The sequence below is a fragment of the Pelmatolapia mariae genome, linkage group LG6 (assembly GCF_036321145.2).
Source record: "Pelmatolapia mariae isolate MD_Pm_ZW linkage group LG6, Pm_UMD_F_2, whole genome shotgun sequence".
Taxonomy (NCBI): Eukaryota; Metazoa; Chordata; class Actinopteri; order Cichliformes; family Cichlidae; genus Pelmatolapia; species Pelmatolapia mariae.
Genome location: NC_086232.1, coordinates 29724547 through 29743167, shown reverse-complemented (window position 1 = coordinate 29743167; position 18621 = coordinate 29724547). Strand labels below are relative to the sequence as shown.

The window sequence follows — 18621 nt, the reverse complement described above, 5'->3', positions numbered from 1 at the left end:
ATACAAAATACTACATAGAGTGCACTATACAGGTCATCGGATGTTCAAGATGGGCTTTACGTCTACCAACAACTGCTCACACTGCCAAACCAATTCACCGGACAATTATATCCACGCTCTTTGGTTCTGTCCACCAGTTCAGAAGTTTTGGCGTGAGATATGTGAAGACTTATCGAAGTGTCTGAAATGTAACATTCCAACTTCTCCTTTAGTGTGTTTGTTGGGCAGCTTAGATAATGTCACTTCAGAAAAGAATATAGCCCACATGGTTTTCACTGCCCTATGCATAGCCAAGAAAACAGTCCTCATGAACTGGAAAAATAAAAATAATCTTAATTCTAACCAGTATAGAAATTATGTATTAGATTACATTAGTCTTGATACAGCCTCTGCCACCACATCAGATCAATTGCTCTGGGCTCCTTTGATCAGCTCCATCACCTAGTGGGGGTGGGGGGTCATAGTTTGGTCCCACCTTCACTGTTGTGATTGGTGTGGGGGTAGGGACAGGCTTAGGGCGTCGGGGGGTTCCCCAGGAGCATCTTCCTTGGGGGGCTCAACCCGGGGTAGCGGTCATGGCCAATTAAGGGCTCTGTTGGCTCTTAGGTGACGGTTTCCTCGTGGCTGCGTGCAGCGGGGCTAGGGGAGGGTCTGTGCTGACGGACGTGGGTTACTGACCTGGTAGCCTGGCTGCCCCTGGGTGGGTCCGGGACGGGCGTGAGGTTCTGGGGGCGCTCCGTCTCTGGGCTGGGGCCCTGGCCGGGCCTCGGGGGCTCGGGTCCTGGTTGGTGTGTTGCTGGGGTTGTGGGCGGGTGGGTATATGGGGGCCCAGTCCTGGCGCAGGGCGCCGCCAGCGCATCGAGCCACCTGGGGGACTCTTCAACTGGTGGGGGAGGTTGTCACATCTTGCAGGAGCTTTCCTCTCCTCAGGAATTCTCTCTGCAGGAGGGGGAGATATAGGAGAGGTGGAGGAAGATCTCAGCCTGGGCGTCTATTGTCTTGTGTAGTCTGGAAGATGAGTGGATGATGGGGTGGGTGCAGTTTTCTCTGTAGTGGGGTCGGGTGGGCTGTCCCGGGCTCTGTGGGGCCGGGCGGCGCTGCTGCACTGGGCCCTGGTCCGGATGGGCCTGGGCCCCCTTTCCCTGGCGGGTCGCAGAGCATGGGGGTGCCTACTGGGGTCAGCGGGGGAGCTGGCCCCAGGGAGGGGTCACTTGCCCCTCCCTTTCTTCCCTCCCCATCTCCAGCTGCCTCCCTCTTCCCGCTCCACCACAATCACCCACACATGCAGGGCCTTGGGGTAGGGGTGTGTCACCAGGGTGCAGAGGAGGCATCCCCCCCCTCTGTCCCCTTCTGGCTGCCTCTGCCTCAATTTTATCTCACAACTTAGACATTCACATTACTCACACTCTCATAACACATACATATAGGATCTTGGGGGTGGGCTCACAACACGGACTCCAAATTACCATCAGGGTGTACACCTCACCCCTGGCGTCGTTGCCCACCTCTCAATTTTAAATACACGTAGACATTGAGGGCTATCAGGAGGGGCTATGCGCTTACCTGCTGCTCTCTGGCAGGTAGCTCCATGCCCTCCTGGGTTTTAATTGCACCTTAGAACACATATACATCAACACTACATATGAGTGGGTAGAGGGAGGTTTGGAGTCTTCTCACACCCCCGGTCTCTGCGGCCTGCTGGAGCGGGGGGGCTAGGAGGAGGAGTTGGCCGTCCGACTGGGGTCTGGTGTGTGGGGCCTCCCTGCTGCTGCGGAGTCGGGGCAGTCTGCTTCTCCCCACTGCAGGGAAAAGGGTAACACCACCTGGGTCTGGGTGCAGTTTCCCCCTCCAGGGGCAAGGGTACCTAGACCCGGTTCTTAGAGTACGCTTGGGGAGTGTGATTGTGTGTACAGCGTCTCTTTATGTCTGTCTCCACGTTGGTTGAGTGTGGAGTAATTGCCTATGAGAGCATGAGGGTGGGAATGGATGTTTGTATTTGAGTGTGCCTGTATGTCTGTGTCTATATGTCAGGTTGGGTATCAGACGCCACCTCTCTGGGGACATCTCAGGCCCTCCAAGGTTTGGAGGCCTATCTCCCCCCACCACTTCCCCTGCCGGTGGCAGACGCCCTCAGACATCGATGCGTTGGTGGTTCTTTGTGTCCGGGGGTGGGCATCCGGGTACACACCGGCTCACTCCTTGGTGGCTGCTTATCGGGGCCTGGAACCTGGGGCTCGCTCGGGCCACTTCGGGGATGGGGTGCCCTCGGCCTCTCGGCCTGGGGCTCGGTCACTCAGGCACAGCTGGCTGCCGGCGGAGCTCACGGGCACGTCACTGCAACCCCCCCTGGCTTCTGCTCCGCGGCTGCTGAGTGATCCCTCATCTGGGACTCTCCTCAGCTCTTTCTGGGACAGTGGCGCGGCTGCCCCTCTGTTGGTCTTCCTTGGTCTCTTGTGTTCTGGGGGCCTCTGGATGTCTGGAGTTTTGATCTCCTCCATACCTGCTTCATGCCCTGGAGGATGGGACTGTGGCCCCCCACACCCTCTAGCAGATCATTACATTAAGGAACCTTTTAAATACAAGCGCGCTCATGCTCACAGGTGTACACACAGGTGATCACACACACAAACTACACCCTTTTTGGCTCCTACCTCAAAGCACACTGTGCGCTGTCGATCTTACGTGCTGCACAATAATGTTTAATATTAAGTATTTAGTGTTATATTCCCATATATCATTGTGATGTTGTTTATTCTATTACTCTCGTTTTCTTCTGCTTGTTTTCTTTTTTCTTTCTCAACAGGTGATCCAGGTGATCGATATATGTATTTTTTGTCTGCTTATTTTGTTGGTTTTTGTTTTTTGCCCTTTATCCCCGTCCCTCTTCTCCGCTGTTTTTTTTTGTTTTGTTTTGTTTTTTCCCCCCTCTTTCTTTCTCCCTTTTCTTTTCCCCTGTCCCGTATCTAGCAAGTAAAAAAAATAAAATAAAATAAAATAAAATAAACAATAAAAGGTAAATCAAATGGACCATTACGGCAAGGCTGGGATGGTCCATTTGGTAAAGTAAATCCGTTGGGCATCTTTCTTCGCCTTTAGACAATAATTCTGATGGCAAAAGAACCAAACGGGACAGGTTTAAAAAAAAAAAGAAAAAAAAAAAGAGAAAGATAAGAACATCTTGAAAGTCTTGATGATCCTCAAGATTTTTCAGAAAATATTCAGTGGACTGATGAGACAAAGGATGAACTTTTTTGGATGTTTTGAGTGTTGTTACATGTGTTATAAATTAACACAGCATTTCATTAAAAAACAAGAAACAAAGACCAACAGTCAAACATGGTGGTAATGTGATGGTCTGGGGTTGCTTTGCTGCTTCAGGACGACTTACTGTAACTGATGGAAACATCAATTCTCTCTACCAGAAAGACCTGAAGGAGGACGTCTCTCCATCAGCTCATGCCCTGAAGTTCAAGCTCAGTCAGGTTATGTGCCAGGACAATGATCCGAAACACACCAGTAAGTCAACCTCTGAATGTCTTTTTTATATTTATAGACAATTTTAATTAAATTAAAAATACATAGAAACAGTAATCGACAGAAAATCCTTCTGTAAAAGGATACATGTGTGTATCCTCCGTTATCGCTCTTCTAGCGAAGCCGCCGCTCCGCTCTGCCCTGCAGATGTATTTTCAGGAGCTGAGACATGTCTAACAACATGGTGTACTGAGATTGATTTCCAGGTCACACACAGGAGGAGGCACAAATTAGTGAAACAGGACAACTGACGTGAATACAAAACACAACCATCAGTCTTTATAACCTCTCCGGTGTCAGCGTGCTGGGTCGTTGGCTCAGCATTTTGAGTGTCTTTTGTATTTTTGATCCCTTTTTGCTATTTGGGGGAAATGTTTAAGTTTTACTGTTTACAGTTAGTATAGAGTTTAGACCTGATTAGGTTGTAAGTTTAGTTAGAATTATGATCCATGTTTTCTTGTTGATGTTCATGTATATGTTCGTTAAGTTATGTTTGTGTCTCCCTCCGTGTCTCCGCTCCCTTTTCTGTTCCCATGTTTCATGCCATGTCTCCCCAGCCCTTCATCTCCCTCTCATTCTTTATCCCTTGCACGCCCTCTCACTCCCTTCCTCGCCTCCGTGTCCCTTGCTCCCCGAGTTCCAGTCATATCTTTGTGTTTCGTCTCCTTCTCTTTCCATGTTCTCCTGTTCTTTCCCGGTCCCAGTGTCAAGTCTGTGTGTCTTCGCTGCCCATTTCCTGTTTTATTTTGACGGTCTCTCATCTTCAGTGTGTTCAGTTTTGCTTCCTCTTGTGTCATTAGGCCTATTCATCCCAGCTGCGTTCCTCGTGTGTTTCCACTTCCCTCGTCACCCTCATGTGCATTTATTGTGTGAGTTTCCCTGTCTTCATCATCAGGTTGTCTGCGCACCTCTCCTTGTTTCTCCAGTTTATGTTACATTTTGTGTCTTTGTGTAAAACCTAAATAAAAGGCTTACAAATTTAAGTTTGTTTCCACACCTCGTTTTGTCTGCGTTTGGGTCCTCACCTCAAACTCCAAGAGTCTGCAGCAGCAGGCTGTAACATCCCGTTTCAAAATCAGCTAAAATCTTAACACTTAAAACATTATCAGTGCAGAAAGACTCTGAACAGGTCTGATGTTTAAATGCTCTGTGTCCTTAACATGCACGACTATCATAAGCATCTCTTTTCTTTGATTCCTCTCCTGCTTTTGCAGCAGTGTCTGAGTTTGGAGCGCGCAGGAAAAACAGGTTTGAGTCTCCATGTGTACCTTTCTTCCAGCTTCTCTCTCAGGCAATTATGAACCATGGCTCTCTCCCCTTCATTAGATTAACTCCCATGGTCTACCAGAGTGTTCAGGAAGACCATAGTCATTACCCAAGCTACTCCACGTTACCGGGTGCACAAAAGCCCCGCTTTCACCTAGTAATTTGAGTCAGACAGACTCATCAGGGCAGGAGACAACAGTGAGATATGGAAGTACTACTGCCACTATCTGCAGATATCTATGTCCTGCACCGCCTTGATTACACAGGAGGATTTAGAGTGCACACTTGGCAGAGGCGATGTTCCTGGGGACATATTAGGCTCATTAGTTCCCCGGGCTTCTGCCAGTGGAGTACTTCAGCCGGAGGGATTTGTTGTACACAGTTGTCAGAGTGACAAACAGGGATATTCACAATAATAGAGTTCTTAATAGAGTAGATGCATAACAGTCGGCCATATTCCCGCCACAGAGGCGGTTTTGGTCCCTTTTCGAAAATAACTTAGCGGTCTGTCGCTCCCACTGGAACGTATCATTAAATGCACACTGGTATCTCTGGGGCAGCGCACAACCTTAATATCAATAAGGATCCAATCACTTATGTAATCAGGCAGGAAATAACAAGATCTCATTTGTCGGCAAGGGAAATGATGCAGCCCATAAAAAGATGAAAAACAGTATTAATTGCTAAGATCCTGTGCATAGGGGCCCCATTGTCACGCTATATGATTTAGTCGTAATTCAACATGCTTGTGAATCCACGTGCAGAGCAAAAGGCTCAATTATAGAAACGAATAAGCCAGGGAGCTTTAATTTTTTGTGCTGCTGGGAGTGTGGGTGTGGATTTCCCTTCAAATAAAGATGCAGCAGGCAGTGCATGTACATCACAGAAAACACTTGTTTATTTCTGGTCTGGCAGCTCGGTAATGACAGAAAGTTTTTCAGTCATTCCAGAGACCGTCAGGTTTTCATCGCTTATGGAACAGTTGAGTAATGATACAACCGGGTGTGAAATTGCTTTCCTCCCTGTAATGTCAAACAACTACTTAAGGAGAGATTATTGCACAAGGGATTTTAGCAAGCCAAAAAAACCTCAAACAATGCTGCCAATCATATCAGGTTTGGTGCTCGTGGCACAGAGCGTACACTTCTGTGGGCTCTTTGTCGCTGGAATAAAGGAAAACCGTCAACAAGAGGTGCTCAAAGTCTGTCTACTCCAAGTGACTGTTTGGGGCAAAAATATGGGATTCGTTTTGCTGTCAGAAAGTTGAAAAGCATCTAAAGTTGACTTTACGGATCAGCTTGTTGACTGGAGCGAGACCTGCTGTGGCTTAAAGGAGATGGAGGACCCACTGGGCTGTTTCCACATTTCGAATGAGGACATTTCTCCAGAAGAGAATTCTGAGGGAAAAAAGAAGAAACTTTAGTTTGATGCTTCACTGCCAACATTAGGGTATAAATTTGAAAAAACAAAACATTTAAACACATCTAAAAATACACAGTCGTTACTTCTGCTGAGGAGACTGTTTGACAGGTTCAGTTTGTTAGCAGGTTACTCAAAGTTTTGGACTTTGGATGGAAAATTTACCAGAGCTGAAGGTTTGCCCAACTTCAAAGTGATAAAGTCAACTGGAATCTGGATCCAAATATTGGCTGTGATTCAGGAGGTTGAACAGGTCATCTTGGTGATTTAATCCATGAGTCTACTTGCCAAAGTACCCTTGGGCAAGAATCCTGAGTTTCTTGTCATTCAAATGTAAATGTTAAACATACCCCACATCCAGTAAGGTAGAACAGCGCTACATAAGAGCAAGTTCTATTATCACTGATCCATCCTTTTTCTCACAAGATATATGGTAATATTAGGGGTTTGGGATACACTCAGCAGCATATCAGCTGCTAACATCCATACCTAAGGCCAACTTTTAATAAAGTAGCTAACCTAACAAACACGTCCTTGGACATGTATTTGGAGTCTCCATCTATCTGACCAGGAGGTTCAAAGCAGGAACCATCTTGCTGCAGAGTGACAGCACTAACCACTGCGCCGTTCTGCCCCCTTTCACAAAGACATGTGAAACTGAATTTGTAATGCTGGGAGATGTTGTCTTGAAGTTTTCAAGAAAATATCACAAATAAATCCAGATCTAAATATCCAATTAGATTCTCAGACTCAGTCCATTTACGGTTTAAAGGACGTTTTCAGGCTTGGTTTCGCTCAGACTGCTTCTCTTATGCATCCGTGACCGCGACCGGCACTGCAGCCTCAACGGATATGCTGTGGGAATACAAATAGGCGCTGCAGCTGGAATAGATTGGTCATTAAACGGCCTCTAACCTGCGTGATGCCTGAACGCACACTCGATGCACATAAGCCACACACTGTAGTGAGAGGCAGCAGTCAGAATATAACTGATGTAAACTGCCTCCTGCTGCAGGGCAGTTTCTCCTGACCCAATTCCACCTACATTTTCTGGAGTTTATTACCATCCATACACAATTATATCCACACCCACCAACCAGTTTAGCTAACAAACAAACAAACACAAAACTTCACACGGAGACGTTTGAACCAAAAGTGAGAAAAGCGTGCAAGAAAGGAAAACTTCAGACGATGCCCTGAACTAAACATTTTTAGGAGTTTAACAGCTTGATTTAGTTTTATTATATATTAATATCTATTAATGTTTATGAAGACAGACTTGGATCAACTTACCAGCTGTCTTTCCATGGACCTGAGCACGGCTTCCACATCTAAAACCCAGCTCTGTGTGGAGCAGGAGGTGGGTGCGGGTTGTCAAAGGGGACACAGGGAAAGCAACAAAATGAAGTATTTCATCATTTAAAGAAAGATGTTGCAAATGAAATTGGCTCATGCACCTTTTGATCACAGCAGACACAGTTCTGAGCATACAGAGAGGTTTCACATTTTGGTTGATAAAATATTAAAGAGGCTCCGGGAGGCGGCCAACCTTACTGCACCTCTAACACACACAGGTGGTCTGCTTAAGTTTAGATGGAAAGGGCAGCCTTCAGTGTAACCAATTTAAACAACATACCTCGCTTTACAGGACATGTTTTCTGTTTGAAGATGCTCTACATTTGTCTCAAGGTCATGTTAAGTGTGTGAGGAGGTCCAGCGTGGGCACAGTTTTTCAGCAAATACATATATTCGTTTTCTGGTTTTGTCTCTTGTCTCATTGATTTGGAGTAAACCTTTACAACAAGGGACACAAAGTTACTCATTAGTTATTTTTTTAGAGTAATTGTTGTTTTAGTTGGTCATCAGGAAGAAAGTCTGATTTATGCATCATTACTATTCTATTATACAGTATATATAACACCAGACTGGACCCCGTTTTGTTTCCTTCAGAGGTGTGTTAATTCTTTGTGGCATACATTCAACAAGATGCTGGAAATATTCAGGGTTTTTGGTCCATGTTGACGTGACAACATCACACAATCATTGCAGATTTGTTGGCTGCACATCCATGATGTGAAACTCCTGTTTCACCACATCCCAAAGGTGCTGTGCTGCAGTAAGCTCATTGTGATGTTCAAGAAACCAGTTTGAGAGGATTTGAGCTTCATGATTTGATATGTTGTCCTGCTGGAAGCAGCACTCAGAAGATGGGTACACTGTGGTAATAAAGTGATGGACCTGCTCATCAACAACACTCAGGCATAACTTATGTCCAGTTGGTGCAAAGAGGCCCAAAGTGTGTCACAAAACATTACACCACCAGCCTAAACTTTTGACACAGGGCAGGATGGATCGCTGCTTTCATGTTGTTGAAGGCAAATTCTGACCCTACGATTTGAGTGTTGCTGCAGAAATTGAGTCTCATTAGACCAGCCAACATTTTAACAGTGTTCCAGTTTTAGTGAGGCTGTGCAAGTTCAGAGATGCTCTTCTGCAAACTGTGATTCTAAGGAGTTACTGTTGTCTTTAGCTTGAAGTAGTCTGGTTACTCCTTTGACTTCTGGCATCAAAGTATTTTCACCCTGAGAACTGAAAAGTTTCTGATTTCAGATCATTCTCTGCAAACCCCAGACAAGGATATGTGCAAAAAACCCAGCAGAAATACTCAGACCGGCCATGACCAGTGCCTTTTATAAATAAAAAGGATAAATTAGAGTCTGTAATACCAATGTGTCAGCACTGCAGCTCTACTCAATTCGTTGAAGCAGAATCTTAGTCATAGGTAGTAGTTTAGTGAATGAGTCGCCCATGGCAACTTGGGAAAAACGGTGCTTTTATAATTGACACAGCCTCCCGGGTGGAAGGGGTTAAGGTATTTAATTTCCACTTAAATTAAAAGTTCACACACAGCTGGAGACAGATCTGTGCCGATGGGCTGATTCGTCCTCGTCTTTCTTAATATTTGCTGTGAGCACAGCATGGTGCAGTTCTGCTTCATGGTCACTGTGAGGTAATTTACTTGTGTTCACAGCTTCATTAACCAAACTAATTAATACTTTAATTGGTACATATTTCTATGACATTTTTTAATATCAGCTCAGTCAAAAAACACAAAAAATGTAGGTGGGGTTTAAGAACTTGCCTGATTGTAAGGCAGTTTTTAACCTGTATTGGTAAACATATATATAAGCATGTATAGACAAGACATCATTTAAAGGACAATCTTGAGCACTTGACTCCTGCTGTCAGGTGATCTGGTGGCTCCTTTTAGGGTATTTGTTGGACATGTTTTGTGTCCATTTTATGCTTTTGGAGGGTCCGTGAAAAACAGTACACAGTTATTCTGAGTATACACCTATGGTGAAACATTTTTATCCTATTTGAAGTGATGTCTTTAAATCTAACAATGCCAAAAGGGCACATGGGCCAGCTGAACGAATAGATGAGTATGAAAAAGATGAGAATTATATGCTATGGCCTTAAATGTCACCAGTTAAACACCTATGGCAGGTTTGTACTGATATATTTGACACCATTCTCCATCACCAAGTGAACGAATATGTGTTGAAAGACTCGCTTTTCTCCCACATCTTGAGTCCCACATTTTTACTGGTTCTGTAGAAAACAAACATTTCTGAAGTCTGGCTTTTACCCAATGTATATGAAGGGAAGGCTTTAAAAAAAAAAATTATAGCAAGTAGGTTGGCCTGTGTAATGCCTTACTCATCAAGGACAGTAACAAGTTACCAAAAAGTCACAAGCTTTGCAGATTTTAAGGAATATAAATGATGGAAACTACCAGGATGAAAATGAGAGAGTAGTTTATTCTGAGAAACAGTTTTTGTTATGAGTTATTTTTCAGATATGGCATAACATTTTGCTAATCTATGGATACATCCAAACTATCCAGCTCTCCTTCACTCGTTTAGGTGGGTTTGCTATCCACAGAACTACAATATTTTGATTTGGAGCATTCAGCCATTTTCTCGTCAGTCAAGCACTCAAACTGAATGTCTGAACCTGCAGTTCCTGTTGTAACAAACCAGAATTACTACTGCAACAAGACATCATCAGTAAGATCAAATTTTTCTCAATTATATTCATAAAGTGCTAATTCACAGCAACAGTTGACTCAAAGTGCTTTATATTGCAAGATAAAGACCCTTCAATATTAAAAATAAAATCCAACAATCAAACACCCTCCTATGAGCAAGCACTAGCCAACAGCAGGAAGAAAAAACTCTAACAGGAAGAAACCTTCTGCAGGCTGAGAATAAAGTAGAATAATAAGGTATTATAAGATCTTTAGTTATGACAGAGCCAGATTTTTTAAGATTTAAAATAAAATTAAAATAAAATTGTAGATTTAACAGGTAGTAAATGAAGAGAAGCCTCTATGGAAGAAATATGCTCTTTCTTTCCAGTCCTTGTCAGTACTCGAGGCATTTTGGATCTGCTGAAAGCTTTTTAATGAACTTTTTAGAACAACATGACAAAAATGAATTACAATCGTCCGGGAAGTAATAAATGCATGAACTAGCTTTTTAGCATTAGTCTGAGACAGGATGTTTCCCATTTTAATGGTACAGAGCAGATGAATGAAGGCAGTTCTCCTTATTTGTTTAATGTGCACATTGAAGGACATATCCTGATCACAAATGACTACAAGATTCCTCACCGGAGGCCATGGTAATGACATATAACATAAGCATCTGGTTATACACAAGTTTCTACAAACTGCGTACCTAAATTTTAACTAAATTTAGAAATTAGAAGTCATCCAGGCCTTTATTTCTTTAAGACATTCCTCTAGGTTAACTAACGCTCTAGGTTAAATAACGCTGGGTATTATCTGCATAGCAATAAAAATGTATACAGTGTTTTCTAATAATATTGCCTAAGGGAAGCATGTATAATGTAAAAAGTATTGGTAATGTAAAAAATATTAGTAAAACTAACCTGTCTCATGATGGTTTGTAATGGACAGCTTAGTCAGTTCAATCTGACAAACACTAACGAGCTCAATGCATTAGTACTTGTGATGATGAGCCTTAAATTCATTAACTGCTGTATCCTTGAAAGAAGCAGCACGAGAGAAGTCATATGCAAATTATTCATATAATTTGCAGAGATAATAAAGAAGCAGTGACACTGACTGATCTTCTGATCGATGATCAGTGTGTTATTGAATTGACCAAAATAGATAGCATGCTGTCTAAATTACTTAGTATTGACTGTGCTGGCAGTAGTCAGCAATGTGCAGATGCTCTCAGTTTGTTCTGTACCTAGAAAACAAGACTACAACATGTTCAGGACAGCTTGTGGAAAAACAGTCTTACTCTGTGGCTTTGTCTCTTCTCTATGCTCCACTCTCTCAGATCCCTCCAGTGCCCTGGCAACAATGCATCGGCTGCCCTGCTGTCTCCTCTCTTAGCCATGATGTCGCCTCCACGCAGTGTGCTGGGTCGCAGCACTGACCACAACCAGCTCCTCAAAGGGCCAACACAGTTTTCACAAAGTGTAACACGAGTCTGGAAACTGATCTCTGTTAACGCAGAGCCAAACTGTGGGTGGTAGTCATTGTTTTTGGACGTTATAAGGTCGCAGTATAGACAGTGCTGGGTTGTTACAGTCCCATTATCAGTCCAACAAAAGCTGAGAGAATGCACATCTTTTAATGATTGTTTGCCTTTCAGTGCAGCATTTCTAAATAATGGAAGATGCTTCAGCTGGCTTTGGGCTGTGATCATTAGAGGAGGCTGGGGTGCGGTATGAGGGTTTTGCAGAATAATGCAGGTCTCACCTTTCCAGCACGCTCCTATTGAGTCTGAACATTCAAACTATTCATGCTGGAAGCTGTGGACAAATAAAACACATTTAAACAAACAGGGGCTTGGCCTTCACTGAATATAGGAGCTGGATGTTCCTCAAAATATTTTTGACGGGAATATGAATATGAATATGAACTGGTGGCTGAAATAAAGACTTAAAATTTTCAAACCATGTCCATGTGCAGTATTAAAAACACGACTTCAAATATAGATGAATCTGGGAAGTCAAAGTGAGTGTATCATCTGTTTCAGCTGGATGGCTTTCCCTTCTGAAAAAGATATTTTTCCATGAATTAAAACAAACAGTCTTCCATTTATCCTTATCAGGGTCGCGGTGGGACTGGAACCCATCCCAGCTGCCACAGGGTGAGAGGCTAACACAGAGGGAAAGGCAACCATTCTCACCTTTAACCAATTTAGAATCACCATTCAGCCTTAACTCACTAATTAGATGTCTTTAAATTGTGAGAGGAAGCTGAAGTACCCATAGAGAAATCATGCAGACATGGGGAGAACATGCAAACTCCACACAGAAAGCCCCCAGCCAGATAGATGATATGAATCCAGGACCTTCTTGCTATGAGGCAACAGTGTTGACCACTTCATCACCGTGCTGCCCAGGAACGATATCAAAAGTAGTAAAAACTATATGAGCAAACTAAGACTACTGGTGCAGGTGAATCAGAGAGAAAAACAAAACAAAACAGGAAAACAGCACTTTCTGAAAAGAAGTTGTGCTTCTTACATCAAAAAGTTGTTTTAAAAAAGGGTTCACCGATAAATGCCACAACAGAAGCTTTTATCTGTGATTATTTAATGGAAATGATCTGTGGCACCAAAATCCATTAATGCTTACCTGCGTTGGATGTCCATTAAGTGAGTGTCACTTGTCAGTGTCTTTGCTCTCCACCGATGGTGACTCCTTCTCCCGCGAGCCTTTTGGAAAGCTGTGAAGGAGGAGGGAGTGGGGGAGTAGGAGAGTGGGGCACAGGGGGGGTCAGAGAGAGGATACGGCAATGAAAAAAGTACTTGTGAAGGTGATAAGTGATGAGATAATGGAGGTATAAGATCAGCATTCTGGGAAGAAGAAAAAAAGTTCTGTTTTGCTGGTCAGCTTGCACTTGTTTGTTTTCTTATAATGAGAAGGATCTTTTATGATGCGAACCTAAATGGGAAGTGAAATGTTCCCGTTTTGATGTAATTTTCTCTGCACAATAAGTTTCTGGAACAACAACCATGGTTTTGCTGCAGTTTTTAAAGACGCGTTGTTAACTGAAGGAATTGCTCAGAGACCACGCTCAACACGCTAATGATGACTGTTCAATCCCTTCGAGGACAAAATCAGTGCATTACACTTGGAAAACAGCTATTAGGATCTTCATAGGAAATTTTCACAACTAACTTTGGATTGTTTTAGAAAACATAGATCGGACTTTTTTTCCCCCCTTTCCTCACACAGAAGGAAACAGGCTGCTTCAGATGTGCTCACACCACCAAAACATTGTATATGGTTTGGGTGATGATGCTGCTGGATCGAGCGGGTAAGGAGCAGCAGGAGCAGGAGCTATTGATATGAACAGCACAGAGAATATATTATACCGATATAACATAACCAATCATAATATGGCTTATATGCCATACAAAGGATGTTTTACAGGCTAACCAGTATCAAATTCTCACATATCAGGTCTACAAGTGCCAAAACCACCACGAACTTCTATGAGAAACAATCTTAGGCTGAGGCTCACAACCCTTTGATTCAATCTTCTTTGCAGATTATTGGGTAGAAACAGCTGATCAAAGTGAACATATTATGCTTTTGTTTGTTTTCTGTGACCTAATATTAACTATGGTGGATGAAAGTACAAATATTCTCTATGAGCTAAAGCTCTGGCTTCAGATTGCTCCAAATAAAATGTTTTTGACCAACTGAGTATCACAGTAAATGTGTATTAGACATGGTGGTCCACTGTTTCCATTTCAAGCTTTGCTACTCCAAGACATGAAACGGACATGAATGCAGAAGTTGCATTACCAGCAGGGGCAGATAATATATTTAAAGGCACAAAAATGTATGAAGTACATTCCAGGGTCCATAATCGCTGGAAACTATTAAGATAGGTGGCTAAAAACATGTAACTGTATTTGGAATGTTTTTTTAAACACTTTCCTGGGATTTTTGCTTGAAATAAAGTATCTCTCTCTGCTGTTACAGCAACTTCTGCATGTGTGTCTATTTCATGTTTTGGAGAGGCAAAGCGTAAAATGCAAACATGCCTTGCCATGATATTGGGTCGTTCTGACAGCAGTTTTCCACTCTTGTGTTTGTATGATGTCAGCAAGAGTGGAGTATACTTAAGGCTCCATCACCTGCTGTTAAAACCTTCTGCTTGCATGGTGCAGCCAATCAGAAGAAAGTTGGCTTATGATAAGGGGGCAGGGGGATAAAACAGCCTGTTTAAGACACTTGATTAACTAAGGAAGTGTACCACATTGAAACAAGATATAGATAATTTTGAACTGCAACTATTGCAAATGTTTTCTAGTAGAGTGCAAGAACAAAAATATGCTGTTGTAAATTAGCATAATGGGTTCACTTTAAAGTGTGTGAAAATGTATAAATCAAACAAAGACTCTACAAAAGGGAGTTTGTTTTGGTACTGGCACAATGTGACATGTGCATAAACTCTGGATATAGGTATGTTTGTGTGAAAATGGATCGATACACGTCTCAGTGGCAGTGTGTTTAATATTGTGTCATAGGATTTTTTAGCTTGTGTGAATTTGTTTCATATAATTATCAATTCATTTAAAAATCAGCTCTCAAAACTTAGAAAACCTTTTCCATTAACCCATATTCAATTTAACCTCACAGGGAATAGAGTACAGTGTAATTGGGGTGTTTGTTCTGCATTTATTTAACGCCAGAACAAAAGGATGGGTATTACTGGATGTGCCAGCATTACTGAGAAAACTGACAGTTTAAATCCGAGGCAATTACTGAGCAAAATAGTGCTCCTGAGAAAAAGGCCTAAATCCATCACAGGATATATTAACAGGCTCATATTAAACTCCTATTCAGATATCATACTTGAGAAAATATCTGCGTTATTATGAGACTGTATTTAGAACTCTGACTGGTGTTAATAGTCAGGAGGCCACATTTCAGATCAGTTTTAATATATATATATATAGCACCAATCCTCAACAAAAGGGAGCTCAAGGTACTTTAAAAAATATATATCTAACAGAGAGAAACCCAGCAATCCCATATGAGCAAGCACATGACAACAGCGGGGAGGAAAAACTCATTTCTAACAGGAAGAGATGTTAAGCAGAACCAGGCTCAGGAAATGCAAAGCAATCTGACGTGACTGAGGGTGATGGGAAGCACAGTAGTAACCCTCTTAAACAAGGTAGAACACAGTGATTAAAGCGGGCCTGAACAACCCCAAATGACATTCAGGTACTTCCAGTAAACAGAACTTGAATCTGATTGGCAGGTTAATGCCTGGTAATGTTAAATGAGGTGATTTTTCATGTGCTACAGACTGGCATTGATTGTGGTGACATGAAGATGCTGTCTCAATAAGAAGAGAATAATGACATCCCACAGCTTAAAGTCTCAACATGTCCTTCTTCCTTCATATTACTGTGATGTTCATGGTGCAAATGTCAATAAAGTTGTGGTTGGAGCTAGCTAGCCTATGATAGCGGAGTTAGCAGAAACAGATTTTTATTTATCTTCCAATTTTCATTGGCAGTAATTTCAAATGCTCGAACCAACATCTCCAAACACGCAAATTCTGCACAGTAAAATTAGATCAACTTGAAAGTCTAGATAAATATAGATACAGACAAATAAATATATAGATCTAGATACATTAATATAGAGTTTTAAAAACAACTATCATGTATAGATCCTGAATCTATACATAATGTGTTACTGAATTATGGATGAATTAAAGAACATCAAACATTTAAAGCCAACTATGAGGGAGAGGAGACAAAAAGATAATTATGTAATAACTGGGAAGGAAAAAGTCTGCCACATATTAATAAAGTGTTTATTTTGGCATTGGCATTATTTTGGTTTATTTTGAAAGATTATCTTTGCAATTGTAGTCTTTTGGTGCAAACGCAGCTCTTACCATAATTTTGGTATTTCCAGTCAGCTTTTACTTCTTTCTAGCTAAAAATAGCATCCAGTTCTCAGAAATTCCCTTCAGTGAAAGAACAGCCACTATGAAGCTGACTAATGGTGAAAGTCAACAACATTTCACAGTAATCATTGCTTGTTTTCCAGCACATAGTCACCTCTGAACAAGTCCTAAACTGAACTGTTGTTCACACTAAATAATTGCTATGTTCATCTGTAAGTGATGAACATCATTATGAGGTAAAGATACAGAGACAGACCAAGCCCAGGGGCTGCACATTTGAAGGCAAGAAGAACTCATGTTGCTGTCCTTGCTTTCTCATACTCTGGCAGTAGGCATAAATCTTCAACCGAGGTGTCGCACCACATTATACATAACTGTGTAGCAATGTATCCTAAAACAGACCCCCTTCTCATCCAGGGCAGATGATGAAAGCAAAATATATTCCATTGCTTTTTAAAAAGTTACCCAAATCTCAAAGTTTCTGAGACATGGGATCACATAGAAGTCACATGATGCTTATGATTGTATAGTTGAGCAAGGTCAGAGAGTAAAGACATTTTGTACTTTTTTTCCATTAGATCTACTTAGAAGAGATGGTTTCCTAGAGAGTGCTGAAAATAAACCAGAAGTCAGGATTTCTATTAGATTAAACCAAGAAGCTTGTTAGTGACAGCAAATGCGCACTTACAGTCATTAAAACTGCATCTCAAATATGTGTGTATGCCTTTGTCTCTGTGAGAGGGCAACAAAAAATTGGTGTAAATACCACTAAAGACTACAATGAATACATGAACAAAATCTTATATTCTACATTTGCATAAACACTTAAACATTATTTTCTGGAGCATTTCAGAATGAATTTGACTGTTAATGAGCATCACAATGAGCTTTGTGTTTAGATTCTTCTATCCTATAAACTACTGAACCTTGGTTAACCTCTTCAGTTCACTCTCCATTTGCTGCTGCTGCGTTAGCTCGTCCCCCCCAAAGGCAACTTACTTATTGATTGGCTTCCCCTCGTAAAAAGGTGTGAAGAGCAGGTGGGCAGAGCTGTTGTGTTCGCAGATAAAGCCATGTGCTTGAGATCACCAAATTAGGGATATCCACTCACTCTGACATCATATCGAACCAGGAGTAAAAAAAAAAATAAAAAATCTGAAATTGAATGTTTGGGGATTGCTTCCAAACATTCAAGCACTTACTTTGACCATGATGAGCATCTATTATTATAACACTGCAGATTACAGCAGTGGTATAAACAGGTCCACTTAAATTCAGTGATATTAAGCTCCACAAGTAGAAAAAAAAACATTGTTAAATTGAAAAAAATTAAATTAAATGAATCCTGAAATACAGAGTTTGATTGCCAAAATACTTCAGTCACCTGTTGCACCTTCAAGAATTAATTTTTTTCAGTCGTGTTTTCAGTAGTCAAACCAAAGTCAAATCTCTAGTCCTGGTAAACATGAGTTTAAGATGTAGCAGATTTATTATATGAAAATTAATGTACTTGTACTGCATGACTGCTGCTCCAAACAAAGACAAAAACCATCAACTCAGATGAACAAAAAATTAATAACTTACGTCTTACTTCGGCTGAAGAAATGCTGGCGCAGTACAAAAGCCAGAGTAGAGAGAAACATGATGGTGGTGCACATGGTCCTAAGAGTCCACCACCACCCTGCATTCACAGAGAAAGCAGGATCAAAATATTCCACCCATTCTGTAAACCTTAAGCACAGCTGAGAAAACCATTTCCCAGTTACCAGGTGTTTGTCTCTCCCCTTGCCTGGATCAGGAACACAGGAGGATTAGTCAATCCCAGATTAGAAAAGATGATATGCTGCAGAATTGAAGAACAGCCCTGCACTGCAAATATAAGCTACAGTGTGTGTGCGCACTTGTTGTGCATGATTCATGTTTCTGCACTGCTTAATTTTCCATGAAATGCAACTGGATTTTTTTCCCCAGTTATTCTCCAACTTTTTCTGCAGCATGTAATATCAGCTGCTGTAACATCTATTATCCAACAGCCCGCCCTGCCCAGCCAGCCAGCCAGCCTAGGTTTTCCCCAGTCACCTCATCATCAGCTGCCTGCACACCTGCCCCTCATTTCCCCAATTATCTCCCTTGTGTACTGGTTCATCTTCAGGACCGACTATGCACTTCAGCTTCATTTGTTATCATTAAAGCCACTTTCAGTTTCTCTGTCTGGATTTCTTCATCCAAACTGTGCAATTAAACCAAGTGGAAACCTCCAGGGCTGAAAGAAATTAAGCCAGCAAAGAAGGGCCAAACTGAAGTTCCTTAAATGGCCACTTGAGGCTGACTCAAAACATGAGTCAATCTCCATGAACTCCTATTTTAACCCTTTCACGCATAGTGGTCACTACAGTGGACAGTGTTGA

At 42.0% G+C, this 18621-nt stretch overlaps 1 long non-coding RNA gene across 1 annotated transcript; it reads right to left on the bottom strand.

The window, feature by feature from the left end:
* Window positions 1–2529: 2529 nt before the first annotated feature.
* Window positions 2530–18013, bottom strand: LOC135933146 (uncharacterized). Its single transcript, XR_010573684.1, has 5 exons — window positions 17798–18013; window positions 12907–12997; window positions 7513–7563; window positions 3622–6197; window positions 2530–2544 (listed from the first exon to the last, which is right to left on the bottom strand). It is a non-coding gene; the product is annotated as an uncharacterized LOC135933146 (long non-coding RNA).
* Between the last annotated feature and the right edge of the window lie 608 nt (window positions 18014–18621).